Source organism: Arachis duranensis, chromosome 7 (assembly GCF_000817695.3).
Source record: "Arachis duranensis cultivar V14167 chromosome 7, aradu.V14167.gnm2.J7QH, whole genome shotgun sequence".
Lineage (NCBI taxonomy): Eukaryota > Viridiplantae > Streptophyta > Magnoliopsida > Fabales > Fabaceae > Arachis > Arachis duranensis.
This window is the reverse complement of record NC_029778.3, coordinates 45,291,596-45,292,178: the sequence shown is the minus strand read 5'-3', so window position 1 is coordinate 45,292,178 and position 583 is coordinate 45,291,596.

The window sequence follows — 583 nt, the reverse complement described above, 5'->3', positions numbered from 1 at the left end:
TCGAAGTGGATTTTCTGGAGCTACAGAAGCCCAAATGGCGCGCTCTTAACGGCGTTGGAAAGTAGACGCCCTGGGCTTTCCAGCAATATATGATAGTCCATACTTTGCCCAAGATTTGATGGCCCAAACCGGCGTTCAAAGTCACCTTCAGGAATTCCAGCGTTAAATGCCGGAACTGGCACCAAAATGGGAGTTAAACGCCCAAACTAGCATAAAAGCTGGCGTTTAACTCCAAGAGAAGTCTCTACATGAAAATGCTTCAATGCTCAGCCCAAGCACACACCAAGTGGGCCCGGAAGTGGATTTTTATGTCATTTACTCATCTCTGTAAACCCTAGGCTACTAGTTCTCTATATATAGGACCTTTTTTATATTGTATTTACATCTTTGGATCACTCTAGATCTCTAGAACATCTTTGAACATCTAGTTCTTAGATCATTGGGAGGCTGGCCTCACGGCCATGCTTAGACCTTGTTCTTATGTATTTTCAACGGTGGAGTTTCTACACACCATAGATTAAGGTGTGGAGCTCTGCTGTACCTCGAGTATTAATGCAATTACTATTGTTCTTCTATTCAATTC